Raw genomic sequence first — 15643 nt, 5'->3', positions numbered from 1 at the left:
ATTTTTCATGGGATTATTTATACAGTAAAAACTGTTTTTGAATATGATGTATAGCTGGGATGAATGTATTGATATCTGACAGAAATATTATCTGATTTGTCCCCAAAAAACAATTGCTGATAAAGCTGTATACGGCTGTATTTAATCATTTGTCTAAATGCCCTAAAACATGTGCAAACAAAAGATGAAAAATGCTCTTTTTTGTGTGCACAATTCAACTGTTTTGAAGGATTTCAGATATTTTGAAAATATGAACTGTCACCTGAATTAAATATTTTTGACAGGCTTTTAGGAAATTTGGTAATTTCCTAAAAGCCTTGTACCACGTGTTTTCACTAACAATGAATATCTATTGTGCCAGATTATTATTTTTCTGACTGCTATTATTGATCAAAGTCAATACTTTTCAAATGCTAATTTCATGAGTCTGGGAGTTTTTTTAATACTTTACCAGTCAGACATGCCCCATTCCCCACTATGGTTACGGTATAATACAAAAAACTGAAAAAAGACAAGAAAATTTACATAGCACTGCACAGAATAAAACATATAGACTATCATTACTAAAGCATCCAACAGTTTATTACAATAGTAAAACTGTGAATGACTGTCGCTTCTTTACCTGTTGCCACTGATCATCAACCTCACAATAATGGTCAACACTTTTTTGAGGACCCCGTGAAGTTTAGTTTCAGGTTTAGTTTCACATACTGATGCATGTTTCCCCCATATATATATATATATATATATATATATATATATATATATATATATTTTTTTTTTTTTTTTTATTAATATTTTTTGTTCCTAAAGCAACATCAGCACAGGTTGTTATTCCCTCAGATTCGGGTGTTATTGTATTACACTGTATTGAATGACTATAAAAAAATGTTTGTAGCTAAGGCTGAATTAAAGCTCTAATGCCTACTTTTGCTTCACTGTTCAGTATGAATTTTAGTTGCAACCATGTTGTTAACAAAGTATAGCCATCATTATGTACCATATGAGGTTCATGACTTAATCCATGGCTGCTTGTAGATTCCAGTCTAGAAGTTCCAGTCTAGTGGGGCAGAAAAACTTATGAGTTAACTCACATCATTTTTTAATGGAAGAATAATTCAAAAAAGATACATATATAAAAATTAACCATTTTTATAAAAGGTGCCGCCACGTTTACTGCTGTACAATTATTTCATTTATTTCTATTTAGAATATTTAGAACTGTTCACTTCTTTTTTTAAGTGAGCAAAGATAAAAATTCAGCAGGGGATCAAATAATTATTTTCCCCCACTGAAGCATACTACATCATCTGTCAATGATGTGGGCATGTTTGGCAGCCAGTGGAACCAGGTCACTAATGTTTATTGATGATGTGACTGCTAAAGGAGTAGAGGATGAATTCTGAAGTGTACAGGGGTATACTCTCTACTCAGATGCACCCAACCACTGCAAAACTGATTGGACAGCAATTCATGGTGCAAATAGATAATGCCCCAGCAAGATATTCTTCAATGGCCAAGTAAATCACCTCATATCAAACTCAGCAGAGCACAATTTTCTTCAGTTTCTGAAGACCAAACTGAGGCATAGACCCACAAACAAGGAGCAACTACAGGTGGCTGTAGTAAAGGTCTGGTAGTGTATCACACAACATTTAGTGATATCCATGTGTTTCAGATAGTCATTGTCTGCAACAAATTTTCATTTAAGTATTAATAAAGCCAGCACAATCATGTTTTGATTGTTTCATTTAAAAACCACTGTGGTTACATCCAGAGGCATAACTACAAAACAAGAGTCATTGTCCCAGAAAACAACCCCCCCCCCCCCCCACACACACACACACACACACACACACACACACACACACACACAAACTCATGGGCCTAACATGGGCCTGTTGGTTGTTTCTACAAGAAGGCCACAATAACTCAGCTTCAAGCACTCCCTTAATTGCAAGGGGTCACCACAGCAGATGAATCCACATATTTGATTTTTCATACTGACATCAGAATACTCATGCAACAAAAGCAATGTACATATCTTAAAACATGTGTGTCCTGGCACCTTTATACAATAACTCAAGTTTGATAATGAAAGCATGATGTGATCTCTCACCAAGTAGAACAAAAACTAAGTGTTAAATCAGAGCAAAAGAAATGGTAGCGGAAGGACAATCAAACCATCCTGGGCACAAATAAACAGACCCCTTTAAACTGACTTGTATGCTGGATAGTCTATCAGTTTTAAGTATTTTGTGGCTTGCTGCTTTCAGGGTCTGGTGACTCCCAGAGCGAGGAGCTAGGGTCAGTCTGCCTTTCATAACAGGCTCCTCTCATCCTCTTTAAAAGCAGCACTCTCCCACCGTGATGTACTGACAGTTTGGTAATGGAATGGAGAGTTCAGAGCTACGTCTCTTGAGGGGAATCTAATATTCTTGGTTCGGACGTGCAGAGTGGCAAGTTTGAAGATGCAGCATTCCAAATATGATGCCAAGAACAGATGGCATCAGCTATTTAAATTTACACCTCAGAATATTTTGATATTTTTAGAGATCAGAGTGTTTGTACAGTTGAAAGGAACAAGACACAAAGAGTATAAAAGTACTTTATGCAGAAAATATTGCTGACTTGTTTGAAAAAAGTGGCCACACTTTAACGCAGATGACACGTTGGAGTAGCAATAATACCGCATACCATGCTTCGTTTGTTTTTTACCTTTTAGTCTTTAAAAAAGACTTCCCCTACTTTGTACTATCTATCTGAATATGGAACCTTTATGTTTTGTTGTGTTCACCAGACCTTTGTTTCTCTGGACATTGTTTTAAAATGATTCATTTTTGGCTTTTGAGTGTGCTTTAGTTACAACCGTAACATTTTTCCAACACTAGAACATATTGTTGTATGTGTGTTTTGTGAATAAGAGGTAAGAGGGTGATTATTCCTCTTTCAGATCTGGGTATCAGAGACAATACATCAAATTGACATTCAGTCTTTTTACAACAGCAGAAAGGCATGTTAGTTTACTTGATTGTTTTGTGATTTTAGGGATAACTAGGAAAGGCATTATGTGGATGTGGGGGTTTTTGTTTTTGTTTTTCTGCTTTTCTGTTCTCTGAGAAAACAGGTTGTGATGAGAGGAAATATGAACACTGGTAACCATGGTAGGGAATAATTTACCCATCTCCAGTTTAACCGCAAGACTTTTGTTATATGCGGTTAACAGCTGGTTTTTCTCTTTTGAATGTTTTTAATCTCATGCTGTAAAATTCTTCTTGTGTATAAAAACACCTCTGCATTCTTAGAAATTTTATGAGATAAGCCTCTTCTCAAACAAAAATAGATCTTGGACTTCTGCGAACGCCACATCTGTTCTAGGCTTAAGGGAGCAGAGTAATCAGTTCAGTTGTACTGGTTGCTTGGCAACTGAGGTCATGCTTGGACATTTTCATAGGTTACATATCTGTTCAGAATGATGGCCCTGAGCAGTGCACTAGCTAAGCTACTTCACCAGTTAAATCTGTCTATCCTTGTGCACACATCAACACAAAGCATTTCAGTATTACTATCTCCCTATAGAGAATCAGGAGCTGCAACTGGAACAGGTACGTGAGTCGCATGGCAGGCTCGTATTTTACCTTCAGGCACTGGCTGTCAACATTTCGACTACAGAATTACAAATGACAGAGCAGTTCCTAGACTCACAACCATCACATTCTGCACTCCTGAAGACAGCAGTCATGACATTATTAAATACTATGTTTTTGAATTCATGTGTTGAAATGTTCTGTTGAACATTTATTTTCTTACTAACTACTGAAAACAGAAATAGATATATTGAAATATACTGAGCAATAATTTTCAATCTTTTTTACTTTTGGATGCTATTTTTTTCCACACAGCTAATTTAATTTCATATTAAATTTACTAATATTTAAATATATCAAGCTGAAAAAACAGGTGTTGACTTCTCAGTGTCTATAGACATGGATTAGCTAACTAAAAAGGTAATTCATAGCTCTATTTCTAAATAGAGAAAATAATGGGAGATACAACATACATTTTTGTGAGTGTACACAGAAGGATAAGTTAAAAGTGATAACGTAAAGTCTAACCCTTTATTACCCAACTATTATACTTTTGTAACAGTTACATTCATTTAGCCAAGAGAAAAGTGTTACTTATGAAATGGTGAATATTCACATCAGTCTGTCATGGTGACAATGTTCCAGAGAATGCCATTTAAAAGTACATCTAAGACAGGCCCTGGGTAATCATGCAATAATGTAAGTTATATAAAAGGTTTATTACTTTCAGTCAAAATGTCTTTTCTTTTTCTTTTCTTAACTCATTATAAATGTTTTTAGCATGTGTGACTGTAGTAAAATTAATGAATGATACTCTTAAATACTGATAACACAGAAATTAAGCATACTTAATAAGAACTGTGTATGTCCATGGAGTTTACGTATTATTGGAAGTTAAAAAAAAACATAGATAGATAGATAGATAGATAGATAGATAGATAGATCTTGTTTTAATCACATCCAGACCTGTATAGGAGACTGACTTGGAATGATTTTCCTCAAGGCTCTTGCTGTTTATTTGAGATCGATAGACACATTTGGTTGGCTTTGTTAAAGGAGTAAAACATGATGACCCGGCTTTGCCCACCAGCCTGTCCACCCAAAACCTTCCATTAGATTCCCCCCTGACCCTAGCCACCCTGTGCAAGACACAGCACCACCTGACAGATTCCATTTACTCTGAACACATTGAGTTGGTGTAAGTGGTGATGGAACAGAGCAATGGGCAAAGGAAAAAAATAAATAAATAAAAAAGCTAAGAATTAAGAATAAAAACATTGTATAATGTATTTAGTTAGTTACGTATGTTATGATTATTATTATTTTTATTACACGGTCCACCGTGCCCATTTCATGCTTTGCCTCTCCAAAGTGTGAAATAGACACAGATGTAGAAGTTGCATTACTGCATACAGAAGTTGCAGTACCAGCAGGGGGAGATAATATATTTAAAAGCAGGAAGTTGCTAGTCAGCAAGAAAGGTATGAAGTACATTCCAGGGTCCTTAATCAACAGAAACGATTAAGCTAGGCGGCTAATATGTATTTATATGTAAACGTGTTAATAATGTCTGTTTAAACGCTTTCCGATGATTATTTTCATGTTGACTTGAAAAAAAAATATGTCTCCCTGTGCTGGTACTGCAGCTTCTTGGAACTTCTGGATGCACAGATGTGTCTATTGCATTTTTGACTGTGATATTGGACTGTCTAGGTAGCCTAGTGGTCACCAAAATTTGTATCCAGAACTTATAACAAAATACAAAATAAAACTTTCAAGGCTGAATATATGACAATTTCAACAGAAAAAAAAATAAGTTCTGGACTCTGTAAGCTTCGGGTTTAACTGGTTTTTACACACTGTAAATAATAAAGAAAGGGCTCTTTTTGTCCTTGTTTTTGGATCCACAAATCAGAACTCCGTTAGAGTAAAGTCCTTGGTCCCATTGCCTCATATATATGCAAAGCGTGTTGCCAAACTTCAAAATACACATATCCACATCGAAGGCTCAATGAGGGTTCTCAAGTGATTCATATTGCATGCATCTGTTGCAAAATAACCTTCTAATTTACTATTTTATTACCCATGTCATTCATGGGTATGCTTTATTCATATTGGTAGTCGCTGGCCTGGAAGTTGGAAAAAAGCTTATCTCAGGTCCCGCCCACTGCACATGGTTATTTCGACCACAGTCACTTGAAGTTGCCAAATGTCATTTGCTTTTTTTTTATCATCTTTCTAGAGCATACAAAGCGTTAGAAAGCCTCTGTGCTCTCAATTGGTATTCCAGACATTCATTTATATTGCCCACTGTTTTCTAAAGCTCATATCCAGCATTTAAGGCGTTACACACATTGTCCAAATTTATATACTAGAATTGTTTTTATGCCCTTCCCTGGATAAATACTCAGCTCCATCAGAGCTGTTGGTATTATGTTTATTCAGATAAAGTTCTGAATTATTAATTAAAATTTCAGCATTTTAATTACATTATGGGATATGGCATTGCGGATGTGAATCAGTCTAGATAAATCACTCATTTAAAAAGTGAACTCATCCCTTTCCTGCTGATACTTCTAGAAGTATTTCTTTACAATGCACCAGAACTAAAAATTACATTTTTTATGCTGGATTAGCAATAGCATATGCTGAAAATATAATGTGAATATAATTTTTATTGTACTTTTTGTAATTAATTACAAAGTCAGATGCTGCTTGTATTTTGCATATAATTTTATAACAAGATGGCATTGTGAAGACAACTGAGTGATGTCATTGTGTCTTCTGTTATTTAGTAACACAAATAAGTAATGCTATAGCTTCACCTCAGAATATCAATTAATGAAGTTTGTTAGATCTGAAAAAATCAGTAGAAATATTAAACTACTAGCAAGCATAGAACGAACCTGACAAACAACGAAGCAATCAACCAAAAAAACACAGGAGGCAATTTCAGGAGTATAATGTCAAAGATTTAACGACAGCTTCATTAAGGTGCAGTTCAGGCAAACAGCAAATCAGCCCGGGCATTGTGACTAGTGACCGGCCCACCACGGTAATATAGGAAAAGCCATAAAGCCTTTATAATAAACTTAAACCTACACGGATGCCCCTCCGGTGGTCCTCCATGGGCTCTCGCACTCTGGGGCCTCTGGATGTCTGGGGCCTGGATCTCCTCCATGCCTGCTTCATGCCCTGGGGGACAGGGCTATGGCTCTCTACATCCTCTTGCAGACCATTAAATGGGGAAACCATTTGAATACAAGCGCGCTGATCCACACAGGTGTGCACATGGGTGTTCACTGTTCGTAGACTTAAATCACACCTTTCTTGGCTGCTACTTCAAAGCACATTGTGCGCTGTCTGTCCTGCGTGCTGCACAACAACATTCAATATTTAGTATTTACTGCTGTTTACACTTAGCTAGATTAATGCAATGGGTGTTGTGTTTAATATGTTGCTTTGTTTTTTTTTTGCTTGTTTTCTATTCTTTCTCTCTCAACAGGTGATCCAGGAGATTTTTTTTCCCCTTTCTCACTGTCCCTCTCCCCTTCTGTTTTTCTTTTCCTTCCTCTTTCTTTCTCCCTTTCCTATCCCTCACTCATGTCTGTCCCGTCTGTAACAATTGAAAATAAAATAAAATAAATAATAAAAACAAAGGTCGATCAAATGGACCAATACGGCAATGCCATGATGATCCATTTGGCAAAATAAATCCATTGGGTACACTGTTAAAAAATCCTCCGTCAAAATACGGGAAATGTCCTGGTAATTTTCTGCCAGTACATTCTCTGTTTTTCTACGGACTATTTACGGTCATTTCCTTCAACCCACAATACGGATGATTCCGTAAAATCACAGTATATTCTCCGTACCATTCACGGACAGTTTTGTTATTTCTAATACGGATAATTCCGTAAATTTACAGTATATTCTCCGTACCACTCACGGACAGTTTTGTTATTTCTAATACGGATAATTCTGTAAATTCACAGTATATTCTCCGTACCATTCACGGACACTTTTGTTATTTCTAATACGGATTTTTCCGTAAATTTACAGTATATTCTCCGTACCATTCACGGACAGTTTTGTTAATTCTAATACGGACAATTCCGTAAATTTACAGTATGGGGAGTTCTCCAAAACCCTTACACCCCTCCCCCTCCAAAAACAAACAAACAAACAAAAAAAAACAAAATCATATTCCAAGGATTTAATAACAATTTCCATGGGGTGCTTAAAACGACAATACATTAAGATACATAAATATTACATAATGAACAGAGCTTCAAAATAGCACTGCTATGGACATTTATATCACAAATTCAGTTTCAGTCTGATGTTTCTGAATAACATGGATACATAAATAACAGCTGTAAATGGCAAATTACTTCAGTAGAAGAAAATCAAGCCCCTGCCATTGGTAAAAATGTAATTAAACCTATTTAAACAAGTCACTGAAGACCAAAAATCTGAAACAATGAAACATTCAACAATATGCAAAACAATGTTTTACAAAGATGCACTTTAAACAATAAAAGAAATGTTATGTGAATGTTTTAATACAAGGTACAAATTTCAAGAAATAACCACCAGTAGCTCTAAACCAATACAAATGCTATAGTGGTTTCATTGTGAACATTTACTACAAACAGATCTCTTATGCTATGTTTTCCCAATGCAAAACACGGGAATTTCATCTAGCATTGTTTATAAAATTGCATTTTTTTGTCCATTTCAAAAAGCTGTTTAATTCTTGCTTGCTATTCAATATGAAACTTCAAATATATGATGTACAGTTTAAGGAGATAGCAAGCATGAAGGAGAGAAGACAGAGTTCCATGTGTACGTGAGTGCATCCTCTAAGTACCTTTGTCCATTTGAATAACCTACTAAAAGCAGCCCAAAAAGTTCCAGTTTGATTTCCAGTTTCATTTCAAATTTTCCAGGGATTTTCGAAGTTGTTGAGTTCAGACAGGAACTTGAGCAGTCTTGGTGGAACGTGTAGTTGCTTCATTCCCTTCATCTCAGCCTTTGACCCTCGTTCTGGATTTATTCCCAGGAACACTCTTTAGGAAATAGAAAATAGTTTTTGATTAAACACTCATAAAATATGAATGAAAACTACAGGCTAATGTGTAGGCTAAGCTACATACTTAGGAACTACATACTTGGGGAAGATAGTAACTTTAATCACCGTCGTGCTCTGTGTCAGTTTAAGTTTGCCATACAAAAAAAAAAAAAAAAAACAACAAAAAAACCCCACAGGATTATTTGTTTATCCATTTTAAAACCTATCAAAAATCATACCCAAATTTCATAAATGCGTGACAGCGTGAGAAGGAAGAGTCAAATTACTGATTGCAAGAATTGCTTGAGGGGTCAAAATTACCAAAGCAGCTAACTCCAGTCTTCTTTTCATTAAGATTAAAGAAACTGATCCTCCACAGAACTTAATGTTGTCAAGACAGTTCAGCAGAAACTCTTGATCTCTGCAGTCAAGTTTGATGGGCATATAAACCTGGATGCCATACAATCTGAAGACTTAGAAGACGATTCCCAAAAGACAAGCCTCCCCAGACGCACTGTGAAAATGGTCATGCCATGGAAACTAAACGAAAACCTAAACTGGAAGAAACTAAACTATGACAACTGTGACAAAAGACATGAACATTCAGGACTGGAACATGCGAGAAACTATGAAGAAAAAAAAATGAGCAATAAACATGAGCAAGGCCTGAGCTGAATTATGAAATACGTGAATTTGACTCGAAATGGAAGGAACACAGACAACCTGACAAAGACTGAATGAAAACACAGACTAAATACCCACAGGAGGTGATCAGGGGAAGTGGAAACAATATTAATAATCCAGAACTGAATTCAAAATCCTGCTCCTCACATACAAGGTCTTAAATAATCAGGCCCCATCTTATCTTAATGACCTTGTAGCACCATATCACCCCATTAGAGCACTTCACTCTCGCACTGCAGGCTTACTTGTTGTTCCTAGAGTATTTAAAAGTAGAATGGGAGGCTTCAGTTTTCAGGCCCCTCTTCTGTGGAACCAGCTTGGATTCGGGACAGACACTATCTCTACTTTTAAGATCAGGCTTCAAACTTGGAACACCAGCGTACTTGATGATGTCACAGGTACAGAGTTTTTACTGCCGTCCCCTCTTAATTTAACTGTGATTAATATGTTATGAAGCTTAATTTTAATCTCAGCCAAACCGATTTACTCAGGAACAAATAAAACACTGAAATAAACCAAACATTAACATTTCGAAGTTATCTAAGAGACTTCTATACCATTTTTAACCTGACTAGTAGTAACCTTGCCGGCTCTAGTAATCCTCGACCTCCCGGTCTGCTATAGAGCTGGTGGGAAACAGATGTCTCCGAAAACATCGGAGAATATTTGGAAATCTGGTATCTTGATAAATCGAGCAGATATTTGAAGCTTACACAGCTACATTCTCGCTTGAAAATAACTTGAAAGTTTGTTTTGTGACCCAGAAAGAGTAATATTTTAAGTTTTTAGCCGTTCTCCTCCGCCATTGCCGCGTTTGGGTTTTGGACCAAATGCATTCTGGGATATTTAGCTGTACGAAGTGCACACAAGTCACCAGCGATGCATGCTCGATAAAACAGGTGGAGCAAGAACCCATAGGAGAATTTTTCGGAACTTGAAAAGAACTTGACACTTTTGCAATATAACATAAGAAATCACAAATACAAAAATAAACTCAAAATGCTGGGTCACAGACGCAGCCCCTGACATGTCTGTCATAGGGCTGTGCGATATGACAAAAATCTCATATCCCGATATAAGACATTTATCATCCTGTCAACGATATAAACAAACAAACAAGTAATATAACAAACAAGTGGACAGCGGAGCCACGCAGTGGTTTTACCGTCATTGTTGCTAACGACAACACGTAAAAACAGGCGTTTTGTCCGTCCATAGTGTGGTTATATTAAATATAAGAGAAAGAGAAAACGTTAAGAAATTAATATATCCACTACAGTGACCATCAAAACGATGAAAAAATATTGCTGTAAACAGTTTATTTTATGACACCACAAAACAAACGATAGGGTAATAGGAAACGACAGATGTTTTTGTATCGTCATCCGATATATATTGTTATATCCAACAACCCTAGTCTGTCACATATACTCGGTGTGAACCTGAGCACATGAAACTGGTGTACCTGCCAGGTATGTTATTCTATAAAGACATCAGACCCTTGTGCTATCCTCAAGGATTACATTTCTAACAGTTTGTTCAGAATCTCCAAGACTGTATCATATACGATGCTGCTCAACCAGTGAAAAATCAAAGTGCTTACCTTTGAATGAACTCCAGGGTAAGTGACATCTCTTTTGGGTATTTTATGTTCAAGACATAAAACAAAGCAAAAGTGTACGCCAGAGCCACAATAGGGGAGTTGATGTGGTCGTTTACAATTTCTTGGTCAACAGCTACCTTGAATTGCTGGTCACCTTAAAACATAAGACATCAGTATTACTAAAGACAATCACGAATGCCCATATACGTTTGCTTATTAGGATGCCATTAGTTGCGACCTAAAACAGCGTCTTCTTGGGGGTTCATGTTAAAAATATACATCAAAACAACATTAGCGTTATACTAATATCATAAAAACAATGACAACCAGGTTAAATTCCACAAGTGTCTCTTAGGTGACCTGCTCTAAAACCTTTAAACACATTTTTTAAAATCCAACTTCACGGATACTATTAAATTTGTGCCATTATTTTTTAGAGTTGGTATCTGTAATGTAAATTAGCTTTAATAATATAGCATTTCATGCCCAATCTGTATAAAAAAGTGGTCTTCATAACAGCCACATGTCAATTGCTATGTCATATGCATATGACCATGACTAAAACCAGTACTTAAAGGAAATGTGGCATAGTTTTTACAATAGCTATGTGTATGAATAACAAGACATGCCTATAACTTAGTTAATTAAAATAATAGCAACAATAATAAAGTAATACATTTTTTGGTTTACATGCTTTTCAGCAGCACAGGACCAAATGTGTGAATAGGTGAGCAGATGACATCAATCACAACAGAGATGAAAACATATACCATATAGATATGACTAGACCAAGATGAAGATAAAAAACCAACACAAAATGAAAAAAACCTAATAACGATATTTGAACAACCTGCTCAATTGAGATCTCATCTATAGACCATTCCTGTTACCCAACTCAGTGCATATGGTTTTGACAATGTTTAACTCCAGTTTGTTCATTTTGACACATTTGGTAATATTCTTCCTTAGTTCTTCTAAATTATTTAAAATTATACTAATTTGGTTGTCTATATACTGTCTGAAGACAACCAACCCTCTCAAATGTAATGCTGCTAATATTCCCGGATTTTCAACTGGAAAGTGTGTAATATAGACTACAAACCCATAGCAAGTATGCAGGGGGTGCATGGGATGCTCAGTCCATCAGCTGTGCAAATCTGTTGCTGTAAAATAAAACACAGAAACACAGGGAATGTCATTGTGAGCATTACTTGGGCAATGCAATTGATTGGTCTGGATTTAGTTTAAGGCATTTCATGCAAAAGCACATTTTATGTTTGAGTACATTAAGCCGGGGGGGGGGGGGCTAAACCCACCTCATTTTGGTACATAAGATGGTGAGGGTTTTCCTTGAAGTACTTTGCAATTCCAGCTATCAGTGATAATGGACATTCCAGTATTTCAATGTCTTTGAAGTTAAGAAAGTCTTTTATGGGCTTTTCTTTGATTGTTAGTTCTTCTGATAGCCTTGTTTGAACTGCAAAGCCAAGGAGAGTCTGTGTGTGCTCAAAAAGGTGGACTGCCTCAAAAAGGAAGGGCCACTCATCCACTATTTTGTTTACAGCAGTTCCTTTGTTTATACAGGGAGTGCAGAATTATTAGGCAAGTTGTATTTTTGAGGAATAATTTTATTATTGAACAACAACCATGTTCTCAATGAACCCAAAAAACTCATTAATATCAAAGCTGAATGTTTTTGGAAGTAGTTTTTAGTTTGTTTTTAGTTTTAGCTATTTTAGGGGGATATCTGTGTGTGCAGGTGACTATTACTGTGCATAATTATTAGGCAACTTAACAAAAAACAAATATATACCCATTTCAATTATTTATTTTTACCAGTGACACCAATATAACATCTCCACATTCACAAATATACATTTCTGACATTCAAAAACAAAACAAAAACAAATCAGCGACCAATATAGCCACCTTTCTTTGCAAGGGCACTCAAAAGCCTGCCATCCATGGATTCTGTCAGTGTTTTGATCTGTTCACCATCAACATTGCGTGCAGCAGCAACCACAGCCTCCCAGACACTGTTCAGAGAGGTGTACTGTTTTCCCTCCTTGTAAATCTCACATTTGATGATGGACCACAGGTTCTCAATGGGGTTCAGATCAGGTGAACAAGGAGGCCATGTCATTAGTTTTTCTTCTTTTATACCCTTTCTTGCCAGCCACGCTGTGGAGTACTTGGACGCGTGTGATGGAGCATTGTCCTGCATGAAAATCATGTTTTTCTTGAAGGATGCAGACTTCTTCCTGTACCATTGCTTGAAGAAGGTGTCTTCCAGAAACTGGCAGTAGGACTGGGAGTTGAGCTTGACTCCATCCTCAACCCGAAAAGGCCCCACAAGCTCATCTTTGATGATACCAGCCCAAACCAGTACTCCACCTCCACCTTGCTGGCGTCTGAGTCGGACTGGAGCTCTCTGCCCTTTACCAATCCAGCCACGGGCCCATCCATCTGGCCCATCAAGACTCACTTTCATTTCATCAGTCCATAAAACCTTAGAAAAACCAGTCTTGACGTTTCAGCTTGTGTGTCTTGTTCAGTGGTGGTCGTCTTTCAGCCTTTCTTACCTTGGCCATGTCTCTGAGTATTGCACACCTTGTGCTTTTGGGCACTCCAGTGATGTTGCAGCTCTGAAATATGGCCAAACTGGTGGCAAGTGGCATCTTGGCAGCTGCACGCTTGACTTTTCTCAGTTCATGGGCAGTTATTTTGCGCCTTGGTTTTTCCACACGCTTCTTGCGACCCTGTTGACTATTTTGAATGAAACACCTGATTGTTCGATGATCACGCTTCAGAAGCTTTGCAATTTTGAGACTGCTGCATCCCTCTGCAAGATATCTCACTATTTTTGACTTTTCTGTGCCTGTCAAGTCCTTCTTTTGACCCATTTTGCCAAAGGAAAGGAAGTTGCCTAATAATTATGCACACCTGATATAGGGTGTTGATGTCATTAGACCACACCCCTTCTCATTACAGAGATGCACATCACCTAATATGCTTAATTGGTAGTAGGCTTTCGAGCCTATACAGCTTGGAGTAAGACAACATGCATGAAGAGGATGATGTGGACAAAATACTCATTTGCCTAATAATTCTGCACTCCCTGTAGTTGCACGTTGGATGCAATATGTTTCAGCCATCAGTTTTCGAACAGATGACTCCTGAAGACGGTCAGTGTTGAAGGCTCTTTTTAACTCAGCTTGCTTAATTTCTAGTTCTTCTGTGTCCTCAACTGCAGGCTGCCACTCAACACATCCATACCAATCTGAATATGTAGGCTTCTTCTTTCTGGCTTCATCATCTGCCATTTTCTTTGCTGAGCAGACCGTTAATGGCCTCCTAACATTTTCAACTCTGTTTTCTAGCTGTATAAACAAAGACTCATATCCTGTTCCAATGACTTTAGTTCCACTGAGCTCTCTGTCTTGAAAAGAGCAGGGATATTCCTGCACAATCTGCCTTGCAATCTCTCGCAGCTTTGCTCTTCCTGGTCGTATGTTTTCTTTACAGAGGACATCATCAATAATAACACGAACAAGTTCTCTTCTCTCCTTAGGCTTTGGTCTCTTCTTTTCCCTCAACGCAAGCATGAGGTTGGGAGGCATTTTGTGCCATGGTACAGCATATGGCTCACAGGGTAAGGAATAATCCATGGGACCAGGAGTTAGAGATGATGTTTGGGGCTGATGGTCACTCTGTGGCAAAGGTCTTGAAATGGAGACCAATCCAAATTGTTGCTCTATGAAATACACAAATTAATATTAGCTCAGTTTTTAAAGTTACTTACACACATAATTTTAGTCTCAACAATCTGGGGAAGGTATACACAAATCTATTCATAACTTTGCTTTGGTAGCAGCATTTCCTTTGGAAAAAATATTGCACACACACCCCTATAGACTTACCGACACTGAAAGCCTGAATCAGTCTTCGACACTGAATGGGTGGTAGAATTCCATCGACGTCCTCAATCCTGACAAAGTTAAGGTCATCTACACTGTTTACTCCAATCACCTCCAGTCGAGCAATGAGTAAATCCATGAGATCATTGCTGAGCAATGGCATAGCTTTTTTAACCAACTCTTTTACTAGCTCCATAGTGGCATATGCTTAAGCGGGAGGAGGGACCTTGCACCTTTCTGATAAAAGGAAAGGGGAGAAAAATCACCAAGCTGGTCAATATTTTTGCAAATGAGCTTATCAGAACAAATTTTCTCAAGTTCATAGACCCCAAGCTCAGGCACCCAGCTGGCATTTTTCTCCCTCAGCAAAAGAAGGACAGTTGTTTCATTTTTAATAACAATGCTTACTATTTGTCCTATCTGTAGCTGTCTCTTGGTGTATCTCATTAGGACAAGGAAACCATTCTCATATGAAGTACCTCTGACTTTAACTTTATCTGTCACAACTGAGTTACTTGAGGTAACTTCAAAGTCTGCAACTGCCGCTCTTATGCCACCATCATACAGATCTGGATAAAATGTAGTTGAGTTGAAAACCTGAACCTGTGGACTGAACAGGCCACCATGACTCTGATAAGCCTGGTACAACTGATGTCTATCAGCAAGAGACTTGGTCACATTTTTGAAGTTTTTACTTGACCTGATGCACCTTTTGAAATAACTATGCTTGCTTTCAAAGCGCATAGTCCACGTATGTATGAGTGGACCAAACTGTAAA

The 15643-nt window shown here is 37.3% G+C and overlaps 1 pseudogene; it reads right to left on the bottom strand.

Moving 5' to 3' along the window:
* Positions 1-8526: 8526 nt before the first annotated feature.
* LOC146383845 (uncharacterized) lies at positions 8527-15061 on the bottom strand (annotated as a pseudogene).
* Between the last annotated feature and the right edge of the window lie 582 nt (positions 15062-15643).

The sequence above is a fragment of the Perissodus microlepis genome, chromosome 7, assembly GCF_051167445.1.
Source record: "Perissodus microlepis isolate ML-2025 ecotype Zambia chromosome 7, ASM5116744v1, whole genome shotgun sequence".
Classification (NCBI taxonomy): Eukaryota; Metazoa; Chordata; class Actinopteri; order Cichliformes; family Cichlidae; genus Perissodus; species Perissodus microlepis.
This window is presented reverse-complemented; position numbering and strand designations above follow the sequence as displayed.